We start from the raw sequence: 15,394 nt of genomic DNA on the forward strand, positions 1-15,394 counted from the left end.
CATTTACCTTTGTGCATGCAACCAACAAGTTACCACAACAAAGTTTCAAAATAGGGCACCTTTTGTTGTCCAAAGCTCTGATACCAAATGTTGAGAAATGAGGCTATGGTGGGTGCCACCGGCTCTAAAGGTCATGGCGAGAGAGAAGGGCTGCAGAAGAGATTGAACGAGAGAGAGAGAGAGAGAGAGAGAGAGAGAGAGAGAGAGAGAGAGAGAGAGAGAGAGAGAGAGAGAGAGAGAGAGAGAGAGAGAGAGAGAGAGAGAGAGAGAGCAGAGACTTGACACATCACAATAAAATACTAGCTATGCTATATTATATTTCTTTGTAAAGAACCTTACAAATATATAAAGAAAAAATTTCCATGCACAACTTGAACTCTAACTGAAGCTACCTGCATGCTTCATAAAGGGGTGTTTCCCATAGGCTAGACGCACACTGGGCTTGCATACCCAACAGAAGATGTGTGTGTTTTCTTGCAACCTTAATTCCAACAAAATGGGACCCTCAACTCCTTATACAAAGTTCATATAAAGCATACCTTGAAATAGAAAGTCCTCATGAAGGATTATATAGGTACTCTACACAGTCAATATTAAGCAACCCAAAGGGGAGAACGAAAACCGAGATCAAGGTCAACCCTTCCAACAAGCTAACAAAAGAGGTTCTTAAAGAAATAAGAATAGCTAGGTCTCAAGCTAGTGGAGATGTCAATAAATTTGGTGCTTTACAAGATCCAAGAGGAAGATTCTACTTCATCTGAAAGTGGGAAATCAGAGAAAGAAGAGGTTTTTCCAAACACACACAGCTAGGCTAAGGAAAGTGGCTATAAATTTATAGATGATGAGGTGCATGCCCTTGCTCAAAATACAATCCTTGCTTGTGTTGGAGATAAGACAAGAGGTCTCTCTTGTGAATCTAAACCTGAAGACATTTTTGTTCCTCCTATCAAGTCTATTGTCTTGCAACAAGAAATGCATTCAATACCTTCTAGCAAGAGCTTGACAATAATGATAAAGAACCCAAGAGTAGCATTTCTACTTCACCCAAAAATTATATGGCATACATAAATAAGGAAACCAACAACCTACCGATAGTCTTCATGACACTTTGATGTCACACTGTAAGTTTCAAACCTATCTCCATAGAAGTAGCAATATGTTTGAAATCCTCATCGTTGAATCTACGCATTCATATCTTAATATACTTTGTTTGGCACAAATAAATTTCTTCATCAACCTGCCTAAACTGTATGCCAAATCCCCAAATTTGACATCTCAAAAGAGGCATTTAAATCAGCTTTAGAATTAGCAATGTGCTCCTCAATTGGTCTCATGAACATGTCATCAACATAAAGCTCAATGATTTAAAAAGTACACCATTTGCATACTAGAAATGAAAAGTTCTCTCAATTGGTCTTCGGTGAGTACTACACAAAACAACTTAATCTATGCCTAAAAGATCTTGAGAAAGTATGATTACTCCCAAGACACCTCTACACGACTGTAGAAGACACTCCTCAAATATGCAATTTCTAAAAGATGGTGTTTTTCTCCAGGTAAACCTAGAGGAAATGATGGACAATGATATCCGAGCACTAAGGTTTTTCCTAGTTTAGATTACTTTGTCTCTAGCAATGGCACCAAATGTATGGGTGGTTTGCCAAGCTTCATTCTATCTTATTGTAGAGATAGCAAGAACCACGTACATAATTGTCAAGCCATGGGACATAGTTCACGTCTATGTGCAGCCAAGTCAGAAAAAATATTTTCATACCAAGTGCATGGTGTTTGTTTTAAACCATACAAGGCCTTCTTAAGCCTGCACACCTTGTTTCCCTACCCTTTTTGAATAGAACCACAAGGCTATGATGCATGCACTTCCTCATGCAAATCACCATTAAAAAACTCAGTCTTTATGTCAAATTGATGCACATTCAGACCTTCATGAGCCACAAATACACAAATGCTATGAATGGTAGTCGTATGACAAGTGGGAACAAAAGCCTCATCAAAATCAATGTCCTCTTGAGCATACCCTTTTTCCACAAGTCTAGACTTAGTGTGATCAACACTACCATCATGCTTACATTTCAACTTGAAAACCCACTCACTATCAATTGGTTTTTGCTCAAAGGCCTATCACAAAGCGACCATGTACCATTCTTCCAAAAAGCATCATACTCAAATTGAATTATAGCCAACCAAAATTTTGAATTTTGTGCTTCATCAAATGATAGGGTCTTTTCCTCATCATACATACTAGACACAAGCAAACCATTAATAATCTAATGTAAAAGAGGCATGTTGAAAACATGAATAAGTACAACCAAAAAAAGGTGCACACAATCTTTTTTCATGCAATGATTGCACCAACCATCTTGGCATGCCTCTAGGCTTCTCATTTCAGCTCTATGCATCTTGTAACTCTACATCAAAAATTGGGTGATTTGGAACATGCATAGATTGTATATGTGGCTCATGAGGACTTACATTCATACTCCCTCCATGAATAGAGGCATCAACCTTTCATATACATTTGTGAGATCATGTATGTCTCCTTGGTATAGGCTAATAGAGACTGAAATGTATCTTCCACAAACACAACCTCTTGGCTAGGCAACATACACTTTGATTGTACAACCTATAACCTTTTCTTCCTAGACTTTAACTAAGGAAAACACATTTTATACCCTTATCATCCAAGATTTTTCATTGTTTCTTAGGAACCAATGCATAATCTAAGTAACCAAACATAGGCAAGTGACAAATGGATGGCTTCTTGCCATGCCAATCCTTATAATGAGTGAAATATCGTAATGTCTTAGTGGGAAAAAAATTTCTTAGTACATACACAACACACATGACCATTACCATACATATGTGGTAGTGATTTGTGTGAGCACACTTAGGACCATTGCTTGTTGCATTTTTCCCTCACTAGGAGGTTTTTCCCCCCCGTGCATTGTATATACACCCATCACTCTAGGCTAACTTATCTTTGAATTGTGCACTAAGAAATATACTCTTTTTCTGCTTTGAGCTTATTCATCTTATCCAACCTGTGTGCAGCCCTAGTTCCAACCATTGGTATTGGAGCAAGTTGCATAATTTTGCCATAGTCGCCAGTGTTTCCAGCACCCACCTGTTCACTTTCTCCAATTTGGTTGAGCTTTGGTGAGCATCATCAAGTTGACAAATTCTTCAGGTAAGCTCATAGAGCTCTGTTTGCTCAAAATTTTGATTCAGACTCATTTTGGCCTCCATTTCCACTACAGGCGGTATTGTACATGGAATTTTGTCCTTCTGTACAAATTTATATCATTGAAATTTTTTTCAGAACAAGCCCCTTACAGTTTGCTTTGGGTTGTGCTATATAGCACATGTTTCTCCTACTTTCTTTTACCTCTTTTTGAGCAGTTTTCACATTAGGTGCAGTCACTTGCATGGCTGACAATAACTTAGGTGTTTTCAAGATGTTTGATGATGAGGACAAACTGGATGGGGATAACTACCCAATGTGAGCTTACATGATGCAACATGTTCTTGTGTCAAAGGGAATTTGGAATGTTGTGTAGGGCTTTGATGAACGTCCGTCTTATGTGGATACAGGCTTTGTTGGGAATGTTGCAGGTTTTGGTGGCAAGACTATTGCTACTAGATTTGTTTTACCTATGGTTGAGTAGTCTCGATAGGATGTTAGAGATGTGCAGACAGATGCATTACTAGAAGTATCTATGAAGCACACTATTACTCCTCACATTCACTCAGCTAAATCAGCAAAATAGGCTTGGGATATTTTGGTTGGTCTCCATGCAAGTCACAATGAGTCTATAATTGCATTGTTACATAAAGAGATGGAATCAAAGATTATGCATGAGGAAGATGTCATGGACACTTTCCTTGTTGGTATCAAGGATATTAATGAGCAACTCATTTCTATAGGCAAAGTTATTTCTTACGGTTCACTTGTGTAGACTATCCTTGATGCATTGCCAGTTTCTTACCAAACTTATGCTAGTACTTGGAGACTTATGACCATAGAAAATCCCGATGTTGTCAAGTTTGATGGATATGCACATTGTTGTTGCAAGAGTCACTTTTAAGAAAGAATAGGGCTTTACAGTGTGCTATTGAATAGGCTTTTGTTGTTGCTCAAAGAAAATGTGGTAACAATAATGTAGACACTTCTTCAGTGTTTCTTCATCGAGTGGCAAATCACCTCTTTCCAATGCTTCTACTAGAAGCACCTCGTGCGGGAATTTTGGTGAAAAAGGCAAAAGAAGATGCATTGCCATTTGTAGGAATTGTAGAATCTTTTGTGAAAGGAGATTGTGGTACTGATGTAGATGTAGAGTGGGCATTTAGTGTAGAGTGCACTTATGATCCTTTTGTCCATGATGCATGTATGTTAGTTGCTACAGATTCACATGTGTGGTACAAAGCACATTACCTCAGATCATGACTTGTTTTCATCTCTTGAGTCTGTCCCTCATGGGAATACGGTCACTTGTGCCAATAATGCCTCTTATCCAGTCAAAGGAGTTGGAAATATTGTGATGATTGCAGCAAATGGCAGTTCTTTCACACTTGTTGATGCACTTTATGTACCTGGGATCAAAAAGAACCTTTTGTCTATTTTTGCACTTGCTAGACTTGGACTTATTGTGAAATTTATGGATAGCAGATGTACAGATCATGATCTCAAGTTTGGTTATGAAATTGTTGCATCTGACATTTTTTGTCATGGGCTATGTAAGCTCACTTTGTATAACAAATGTGGGTAGAAATTTGCAAATGCAGTTATGGATTCAAAGGTTGTTTTAGATGCAAACTTTAGCATGCATGTTTTGGGAATCTAAAATTTTCCAAATTGTTGCGTTTGTAGAAATCTGATATGGTTTCTTCTTTTCCACCTCTTGAAGCACCTTTGTAGCATGTTTGTGAAGGTTGTATTTTGGGTAAGATGCAGATTTTGAAGTTTCCAAAGGATGGTTTAGTAAGGGCTACATGCATATTGCAACTTGTGCATAGTGATTTTTGTGGGCCTATGCAAACTCCATCCTTCGTCAATTACCTATACTTCATGACTTTCATTGATGATTACTTCATGCATGCATGGGCATATCCGCTTAAAACTAAGTTCGAAGTGTTCTTGTGCTTCAAGCAATTTTTGGCTATGGCTGAAAATGTCTATAATGTACTATGAGGACCCTCCGTTTAGATTGTAGGGAGGAGTATATGTCTCATGATTTTAATGCATTTTTGGCTAATCGTGGGATAAAAAACCAATGTAGAGTGTTGTATACACCTTAACAAAATGGTGTTGCTGAAAGAAAAAGAGGGTCATTTAGGAAGATGGCACGATAAATGGTCAAGAGTAAAGCTTTTCCACATTCGTTTTGGCTTGAGGCTATCATGTGTGCTACTTATGTACTTAACAAGTGTCCTACAAAATCTTGCAGTCTATGACTCCTTGTCAAGCATGGCATGATAAGAAGCCATCTATTGATCACATGAATGTTTTTGGGTGTTTAGCTTATGCTTTGGTCTTGAAAACGCATCGAAGAAAATTGGATGATAAGGCTGTTAAGTGCATTTTTGTTGGATACACTACTAAAAGCAAAGGTTACAGGTTATACCATCCACAAACAAAACATATCTTGGTTTCAAGACGTTATGTTTGTGCAAGATTGTGTTCAGCCTTTGTTATCATGTACCAAAGACAATAATGTGAGCTCACATGACATTTATGAAACTTTGTTGCCTTTTTTTAATGGTGGAAACGTGAATGTAAGTTCCAATGAAGCAAATGTACAGCCTATGGGAGTTTTTGAAAATGTTACAAATTAGTTTATCACTAAGGTAGATGTACATGATATACTTGATGATGTACTTGATGTGGAAAGGGATCAGAATGAGGAGGCTAGAGGTATGCCAAAATGGATGGTGCATACTTTCTATGATAGTAAATTGAATGCACCTATGTCTAGTCGTACTCATTTAAGTTCTTGCCATGCATCTTATCATTCAGATTGTTATGCTTGTTGTTTCTAGTGATAGCCATTTTTCGGCTTTCCATAATTTCCATAGTAAGCTACCTCACCCTACCAAAATCACCCAAACACTGTGGCTATCCCTACCATTTCACTGTTAGGCGTGTGTGAGTTAGGGGACTTTCCCCATATTTTCTTAAAAACCCTCAGCTAGCTAGTCACTGTGCTAGTTGAGCCAAAAAAATAAATAGAATTAAAAAAATAAAATATATTATGGCCCATTTGTGTGTAAATATTGCATTGTATATATGGCCTAAATATAGGGATTTTTATAATTATTCTGGTATTTTATTTAAATATTTATACTTAGGTGTGTGTTTTATTAAACCTGTGTATGCCTTCTTTCATCCTCTTACACCATAAGTATATTTTTTGCCAATGTGTACATACTCTAACCTCATTTTTGTTTTATACAAATCACTGCCACATTTTCACCCTCACCCTTGTGAAAACAAAAAATGATTTCTACTCCCTTAGTCACGTGTATTATATTATTTTCATTTACTTGTATACCTTTTCCTCTTTCACCCAAAATAATACAAAGAGGGACCATATAATATGATTCCAATATCTTTCCATATCCATAATTCCTTCATATTTTTATTATTATTTTCACTCATTATTCTAACACCATGTGCTCATTGAGCTAAAATCCATGAATAGTCCATACACTAGTCCTACCATGTATATATTGCTTTATTCACCAATAATCCTCCTCCATGCATGTGTAAAGGGCAACTTGGATGCTTTGTATTATGATATGACAAAGGAGGGGCTCACTCTTGGATACATTGTACAAATTCAACAAAGGAGAGGGCCACTAAAAGACTTTGGCAGGCATAAAAAATAGGCTTTTGGTGAGAATTTTGGCACCTATCTCCGTTCATAATTTGAAGAAGTTATCAACAGAGAAAATGTAGCCCACGATCTGAATAATCACCTCAAATTTTTTCATGACTTTTGGAGCTACCAGCGGTGAGATAGGATTTTTTGAGTGGACCCCAATCTGCCCACTTTTCTCACAAAGTAACCCATAGTCTTCTCTCACCTCCTTTTCCACTTCCACACACATACACTCATTCCTCTCCATCCCTCACTCAAACCTGCAACTTTCATGGCTTACTTCATCTTCTTCACCATTTCCATCTCTCCTTACTCCATAGCTCAAAAGATTATCATCTCTACACACATATAGCTCAATTTCTCTCTCTAGAATCAAATTCATATTACCATAACCTCTTCATCCTTTCATAAAAGGAGAAAAAATCAGCAAATACCAAGCTCAAGCCCTACAAAAGGAGGAGTTTTATCTTGGAGAATTCAACTTCCCCATGGTCACAAGAACTGCACCGACAAAGTTCTACAACCGCTTCATTCACTGGAGGAGAAGGTGGAAAATTTCATTTACATCTTGTGGTTTCCACCAAATTGTGTATATTCTCATCCTTCTCTTACTTTTTATCATTGTATAAATCATATAATGCACCTTGACTGCATATGCCATGTAATTTTACCCCATCCTGCTAACTTCAAACTATAATTACTAGCTACTAACCACTAACCTTATTGTAAAATGCACCCTCTACTAGAGTAGGCACTCCCAAATTATTCACTCAATCTCTCTCTCCTTTCATCCTCAATAATTCTCTTCCCTTGACCCCACATCCATGTGACTCAAAGGACAAGAGAGACCCACCCTCATTTAAAAAAATAAAATATGCATAATCTTTGATTTTTTCAAATAAACTTGATTAGGCCTAATCCTAATCGGGGCTTCTAAAACCTATAAATAGAGCCCTTCTCTACCTTGTAAAACATCACATGATCACACTACACCACACCATTCTCAACACATAACACACCACTCTTCAAGCCTAGTTGTGTAGAGTGTGTGCATTGTGAGTGCTCTATTCCATCACTACACGTAGCCTGCATGGAGAAGCTTGAAGTTAGTTATGCCATCTAGAGGAGTGGAGTGATACCATACTCTACATCACACTTGTAGCCTACTCTTGTCCATAAATAAGATTCATAGTTTTGGGCTTCTCTCCAAATTGACTTGATAAGTTGGCTCATCAGGTGGTTGAAGGTATATTGTCCTTGAAGTCTGTTGTGCTATTTCGTGCTTGATGGTTTGAGGGCTTGTTGAATTGTTTGCCTAAAAAGTCAATTGTAAGAGGGTGCTCGGTGAGAGGGCTCCCGTGACCCTAAGACAATTTGTGTATTGGCAACAAGGTCAAGTTTTGTGTTGTCTCTCTATTTCTCATCAAGCTTTGTGTGCATCTAGTCTTTAAGGCTAAGACTGAGTTGCTCAAGTTGATTTGTGCTCTTTACCTCTCTCTGGCGTGGTGAATGTTTATGTTTGGTGTGTGTGGCTATCTTGCATTCCCTTCTCTTTGTGTGTTTGAGTATAAGGAGATATCACGTGCGTCCTAGGGAGGGCGAGCTTTTTGAAATGGGGCCTCTAAACCCAAACCAATGGGCCTACCCTCACAAAATGTTCGTAAAGAGGTACGCACACTACTTGGGACACCACCTTCTTTTGGGAGTGGAGAAGGAAACCAATCAAAATAACACTTGCACTCACCCACTCAAGCAACACACTTTGAAAACCCCCTTACTCTATATACACTTTGGACACTTGAACACCATCAACGATTATGAAACTCAATGCCGTGCATCAAATGAAATATGCAATTTGTGGAATAGCATTCACCTTCTCCCCATAATACATCCAAACTCCTTCTCTCTCAAGCACTCATCAAAAAATCATGCGCACAAGACTTGCCTCTCAAACACACAAGAGAATCACTTACATCAAACTAACACACTTTGCATAGAGAGCTCATCTCCATCTATGCAATGCCGTGACACAAATAATATCACCATGAGAGGTAGCCACATGCATATGTAATGAAGCAAAAGAGAGTTGGAGTGAGAAATTTCTTTAGACCAATTGAATAAGTGTGGAGAAACAAACCAATGGTAAATTGAGAATAGAACACTTACTTGATTTCTCGCGCACCTTTTTAGGGGAGGACAAACACTGGCTAACCATCACGAATTGCGACACTTGAAATTTTTTGAAGATGATTTAATGATCATTAACATAACCATGAGAGAGATCATGATGTATTTACAAGTTATTGAGGTGCTACAAATGATTTATTGGGTTGATGGAGTAAGAGATTGTAGAATAGAAAGAGTGGAGGATAGAGTTGCACTTCCTCCAAAGAGGAGGGTTAGGAGGGGGGATGTGAAATAGGGAGAGTTGGGGTTTTCTCTACTATTGATCAAGCAACAACATGAAGTTGAAAATATAGGTGTGTGTCCTTGAGTCTCTCCAAGGGGGGCTATTTATAGTTGTGTAGGAGTGGGATTATGCTACACTTAATTAGGGTGAGTGATTAGCCCTAATTAAGTGTCCTTTGACCACTCATTGAATATTGGACATAAAAGGGACTATTTATTCACCAAAAATATCATTTTTAGACCGTGAAGGCTCCATAGGGGTGCATAATGTAGGTGGGCCCCACCATGAGGCCCTACGGGTGGCTTCTGCGGGGTATCTCAACTTGTCTGTCTTGGCATTTAGAAAGCATCTTTAGGTTGTTCCCATCACATGAAAGTGACCTTGAACACTCATTGCTCTTCTAGAAGATGAGTAGGGGAAAAATAAGATCTCACCCTCTTGATTTACTTGATTTACAGTTCCCTTTTGCTGCGAATCTGACAGATTTACACTATTTTGGCCATAACTTTTTACCTGTAGCTCGGAATGACATGCTTCAAAAGGCAAATTTGACATTCTCAACATGTTTGATATGAATTTGTACTATTCTTCACGCCCATGCACCAAGGAATTCGGTTTGTAAGGTCCACACTAGGCTAGGGAACCTTTTGCTTCCAAGTCTTCTTGTATGGGCCCTTTGCTTGTATGCATCCAAGGGGAATCATGCTTTTTCAAAAGGGTATGATGCTTAAACAAATAGAGGAGGGCCCAATATTATTTTCTTGTGAAAAGAATATACAATTTGAGTCTTTTTGAAAGGAGAAAAACTATATGTATATTCTTAAGAGATATTGGGCCACCTATGTAGGGGGCATAGAAGACTTGTAGAGATGGACCATAATCTTTGGTAAAGACAAGTGGAGGGTTGATTTTCCATGGTAATTTATTTATATGGGATGGAAGATGGATATATTATTTTTCTACTACTAATTCACAAGAGGTAAGAAAGTTTGGGGGTAGATAGTTGGTTATTGTATGCTTACTTTTATTTACAAAGCAAAAAAGAAAAGGGTGGTAATATAAATATATGACTAAGGTGACATTTTTGGGAAGAGTACAATGTATGTGTCGCCACAAAGGTTAAACGAAGAGGGGGAATTTACTCTAGATAACTTAATAGCATAGAAAAATATATACACATATGAGGAAGAGGACGTTGAGTAGGCTGAAAAATGTTGCAAAAAGATGGTTACCATTTTATGCCACTCACTAGTTCGCATCTACAACTAGGCGGTGCCCCTTTTCTTGTTTGGTTTCTGGCTGTGGGTTGTTGTTGTCTCTGATTGTGCTTGCCCCAGCTCCAATTGAGCAGCACGGGAGCCTCGGGGGGTGTTTAGAGGCCGCTCTTCTTGTTGCCCGCCCCGGACCGCCTCTCTAGTTTATGTGATGTGGAAGAACCTCTTTCTTTTGATGAAGCATAGAATTGAAAGAATTGGATGGTTGCCATGCAATCAAAATATGATGCATTTATAGAAAATGCATCTTATGGGTTAGATTGTTATGCTTTGGTTGTTTCTAGTTTATGTGATGTGGAAGAACCTCTTTCTTTTGATGAAGTAAAAAATTCAGACGATTGGATGGTTGCCATGCAATCAGAATAGGATGCACATATAGAAAATGACACATGGAATATATGTGATTTGCCTCCTTGCAAGAAGAATATTGGTATGAGGTGGGTTTACAAGTTGAAACGTAATCCTGATAGTAGTGAGATTGATCGCTCCAAGGCTTGACTTGTTGCAAAAGGTTATGAAAGCATAAATGCATTGATTGAAGAGACTTTTGCTCCCACTTGTTGTATGACTACTATTTTCTTTAATGGTAATATATTTGAGGAAGTTTATGTAATGCAACCTCACCGTTTTGTCAAGCAAGGACAAAAAGATAAACTAAAAAGGCTTTATATGGATTGAAGTAGTCTCCTTGTGCTTGGTATGAGAAATCTTGCACTCATTTGGATAAATGAGACTTCTGTAAATAGTCCAACAGAAAGCACTCTGTATGTAAAGCGTGAGGGTGATGTATTTCTCATCATCGTTCTATATGCAGATGATTTTCTAGTTACTGTCTCAAATGAGACCACATTACTAAATTCAAAGCTGATTTAAATGCTACTTTCAAAATGAAAAATTTGGGACTATTGCATCATTACTTGGGCACACAATTTAAATAGTGTGATGGTGGTATTTCCTTCTGTCAAAAAAACTAAATAGAGACATTACTATCTAACTTTGGACTTGAGGACTACAAACCTATTGCTACTCTCATGAAAACACGTTTGAAATTGAGTCTTGATGATGTAGGTGATCCTACCTAAGTCGCTCTTTATAGAATTGCTATTGGATGCTTTATTTATGTATGCAATATGAGGCCTGATACTCAGTCTGCAATCTCATAGGTTAGCAAATTTATGCATAGCCCAGGGTCTAAGCATTGGCAGGATGTCAAGAGAATTTTTTTCTACTTGAATGGCACTTTCAATCTTGACTTGTTTTATCCCAAGGGGAGATCATTACTATTAGGTTTACATGCTTTTTTGAACTCCAACTAGGATGGTTGTTATGACACGCAAGTGTCCACAAGTGGCTTTTGTTTAATTCTACTCGGTAGTTCATGCATATCATGGTTAAGCAATAATCAAACTACTATGGCCACTTCTAGTTGTGAGGCTAAGTACAGGGAAGTCTTCGCATCTACAATTGAGGGTGTATGGCTCAGATGCATTATGGTTGATTTGGGTGTTGGACGGGACACTACCACCATCATCTACATTGAAACTTAGAGTGCATTGGCGGTTGCGAGGAACCCAATTTTTCATGCTCACACAAAGCACATTGAGGTGCATTATCACTACGCTAGAGAGTGACTCTCAGTGGGAGAGATCGGCTTGGCATATGTGCCGACACAGGACAACCTTGCAGATCTGTTCACAAAGGCATTTCATCATAAAAAGTTTGAAGCTTTGTGAAAAACTCTGGGCTTGCTTCCCTTTTTGGATTGGTCATGCACTCAGTGCATGGAATTTCCCTATGCACTATGTGCAAGCTCTTGCTCACCACATCACTCCCATGGGAAATATATTACCATATATATGTGGTAGTGATGTGTGTGAACACATTTAGGACCATCGAGGCATTTTTTCCCTCACTAGGAGGTTCCCCCCCGTGCATTATATATATGCTCATCACTCCAGGGCTAGATTATCTTTAGATTGGGCACTAAGCAATATACTCTATGTTGTGTTCCTTGAGCTTCTTCATCTTCTCCAAGTTGTGTGTGTTTCCCTGCAACCCTAGTTCCAACAATGACAACCTCAAGCCAAAATGCATGTGGCAAAGCTTGGCTTTTGACCATATATCGTGCCATTTCTATAAGTGACATGATTTTTTTTCTTTGTAATGCCATTTCATTGAGGGGTATACACACACTACACCATGGTGTTTTATCCCATGACTATCTAGAAATGCATTTGAACTCTTTAGACATTTATATCCCCCCCCCCCCCCCCCCCCTGCGATCAGAATGGAGTGTGCCCACACTAATACCATATACATTTTCAGCCATAAAAAAGAATTTCTTGAAGAACATAATAAATTAGACTTTGTCAAAAGCACAGGCATGCATGCATGCCTAGAGTAATCATCAAGGAAATTCACCAAAATAAGGGTAGTGCATTGGACCTCAAATATCATTGTGTACAAGCTACAATTTGTGAATAACCTACACAGAACCATCCTTGGAAACTTAGAATGCTACATTCTACCCAAAATACCACCTTCACAGACATGTTTCAATGGTCTCTCAAGAGGGGCCAACAAACCAACAATATCAGATTTCTACAAACGCAACAAACATGAAAAATTCAGGTGACCAAAATGAGCATGCGAAAGTTTTACATGTAAAGTAGCCTTTGACTCAAAATCTATGCATGCTAGGTCTTCCACACATTCCTCATACAAATTGAGCTTATACAATCCACAAAACAAAGTAGTAGATGCCACATGGCATCACCAAACTGAGATAATGCATGGTATATCTACCATCCACAAACTTGACTAGAAGACCTAGTTTCACGAGTGCATACACATACAAAATAATTTTTTTGATGCGAGGTACATATGAAGCATCCAAAAGTGTGAAGGATTTTCGACTTGAAGTAGTAATGGGTTTGGGCTATCTAAGAATTGATTCCAAACTCATGGTCCATGTTACACGTTGCATGGCTTGTAGAGGGCAACACACACTTTCTGCCATTGCTAGAGTGAAACAACCCAAATGTAGTTTTTTAAGGTCATTCTGATTCCTATGCATTTCTAGCCATTAAATTGCAATGCTTAATTTCATCAAGACAAGATTGTGGGACGGAGTTCGGACAAAAAAAGGCAATCCTTCAATCTGGAAGGACACCAAATTGGGCAAACAACAAGATATCCATTTTCCCCAAGTCGATGATTTTCAAAATCCACCCCCCCCCCCCCCCCCCCCCCCCCCTCCCCCTCCCCCTCCCTCCGTGGTCACAAAAAACCGGCCTTTAGTGTATTTTTAAAGGACAAAACTTAAAAATTCATGGTTAGTTTGGAGGGTCTCCTTGATGGAAACCGGCCAAATTTGGAGGATTTTAGAGTAAAAACCGACAAAAGGTGACATTTTGGAATGTTGTCCACTAAGCTATTTGGACATCAGGGCGAGTAGACTGTCAAGCTATCTTTAGGATGTACTATAGGATGTCTTACGAGGCCTTTCATGGGTTGAAAGAACTCATCCTTTCCCACGTCCCGTGTCCTGATGTGCATGGATGGTCTAGGGTGCCCATCCAAGTTGATCAAGCACTTGGTTGCGTGCTATGGAGACTTGCACATGGCACTCTTCAAGAATATTATGTCAATTGTTTGGGATGGGAGATTCTACCATTAGGAAGTACATGACCCTTATCATTAGAGCACTCACCACTCAGGAGATGCTTGTCTGAACTCACTTAGAGACGGCTTGAGGAAGGCGATTAGTAAAGATTATAGAATATTTTTAGGACATTGCAGACCTACCAAACATGTGTGGTGCCATTGATGGCACTCACATAAATCTTTCATGCAAAGCCTCAGAGCGATTTCTATCCTGCACAGTATGTTAGTCACCATGGATTCCACAACATTCTTCTTCAGAGCATTGTTGACTCCAAGAAAATATTTTGGAATGTGGTTTGTAGTACACCAAGAGGTACACACAACTCCACAGTGTTCAAGGGATATGCTCAAATGAAGAAAAACAAGGTTTTGAATATTCCTCTTATGGAAGTGAGCGGCTTCAGAGTGAGATAGTATTTTGTGGGCGACTCGGTGTATAAGCCAACGAGCTTTCTTCTCAAAGCTTATAAATCCAAAGGGGAGCAAGACCTTCCAAAGAAGAAAATTTAGACAAACACATTGTGAAGGGTAGGGTTAACGTTGAGAATGCCTTTGGTATATTGAAAAACCGATGGTGAATTCTCCACGACCTCAATGTCAATCTTCCCTTTGCTTCCTTCGTTGTCATTGCTTGCTGCTTGCTACATGCTGCACCTTTTTCTGAAATTGAAGGGAGAACCAGAGCCTTTGGAGAAAATCGACCCACACCCCAATGTGGAGGAGGCCATGACATGGCACGTGATGATGCATTAGCATGCAGTAGGCCTAAGAATGTGCACGACACTATATACGAATTTCAATAGGCGAATATCGTAAAATTGAGAGTGCAAATCTTGATATGTGTGCTGATTGGAAGAATCAAACTGACTTGTTTTTTGTGTGTTGTGTAGGAATAACTTGATCAGATAACAAGTTTTTTTTATTTTTCATTGTTGCATGTTTTTATGTGTGTGCATTGTTTCATATGCTTGCTTTGCTTGTTTTATCAAGTTGTGTGTTTCTTTCTTTGTGTGTGCTATTTGATTGACTTATGTTTGCATGCCATTAAAAAAAAAGGCATTTTATTTTTGAAAGTCTTGGGCAACCTTCGAGGAGAACATGTGCATGGCCTACGGAGGGGCTGGGTTTGAATCCCAGGTGACTTTGAC

The sequence above is a fragment of the Adiantum capillus-veneris genome, chromosome 9 (assembly GCF_014529385.1).
Source record: "Adiantum capillus-veneris isolate H3 chromosome 9, ASM1452938v2, whole genome shotgun sequence".
NCBI lineage: Eukaryota > Viridiplantae > Streptophyta > Polypodiopsida > Polypodiales > Pteridaceae > Adiantum > Adiantum capillus-veneris.